Source organism: Loa loa, assembly GCF_000183805.2.
Source record: "Loa loa unplaced genomic scaffold supercont3.896, whole genome shotgun sequence".
In the NCBI taxonomy this organism is placed as follows: Eukaryota; Metazoa; Nematoda; class Chromadorea; order Rhabditida; family Onchocercidae; genus Loa; species Loa loa.
In genome coordinates this window covers 7,454-8,452 of record NW_018109076.1, presented here as the reverse complement: position 1 = coordinate 8,452, position 999 = coordinate 7,454, and positions in this window count along the sequence as shown.

Here is a 999-nt window from a genome sequence, read left to right as displayed (position 1 = left end):
ATTTCTCTTCTTTTGCTATTCTCTTATTTTCTGATCTCTAGAACTGGACTAGTTGTATAGTTTAATTTTTTTTTTGGACTATTATGAAATAGTGAAAGCTACTGGAAATAGTGAAAGCTTGAATGTTTCGATGATACAGAGAATGCAAGGATTTGCATAAATTGAAGCTGGTGAATTATTTGTATTATGTGAGATTTGCATGAATTAAAATTGACAGATTATTTTTATTAAATGTCATTGCTTAAAGGAATATTTAATTCGTACGGTGCTGAATAACTTTATTTGCATTTTGTAGCATTATTATAAAAATTTTCAGTTTTTCATTTTCATGGTGCTTCAATTGTTAATGCAAACATATTTGGACATATTGGCAAATTCTTTATGAGGGACAAATTGTTTTTGACAGTTCCATCATTTATTGCCAATATAATATGAAAAGCTATTTCTTAGGTTATTTGATTAGCATACATGATATAATATTACAGCAAAATAGATGATTACGATAAAGAATTTGAACCATTTCTGATCAATGCTTGTAAATAGTGAAAACTTGAAAGCTTCGATGAACAGAATTTCAAAATTACAGGCGGCATCCTATTTATTCGAAAATAATGATGAAACAATTTTTAACAAAATAATTTTTCTAATAAAGAGTGCTTGATCAGTATGAGCTAACAAAAGCGCTAATCCTTGTAACAGCAAAATCAATCCTTGAAGGATGTAGATAAAAACCATACGGATAACAATCGAACATTCTTTTCTTCTTTCATTCACTAAATTAGTGGTTTGGGAAATTTATGTGGTAGTGACTTTTTTTTTTGGTTGCTTTGGCGCTTAAATTTTGTTTAGAATCCCTCCATGGCCAACAGATATGATAACGACCATCCTTTTTCGTGAGTGTACTTTGAATGCGTTTTAGAGTTTCTTCATCATCATTATCATTTGGAGACTCTTGAATTCCTACTGATTCTAATCTCCAAAATTTTCNGGTTCTGAATT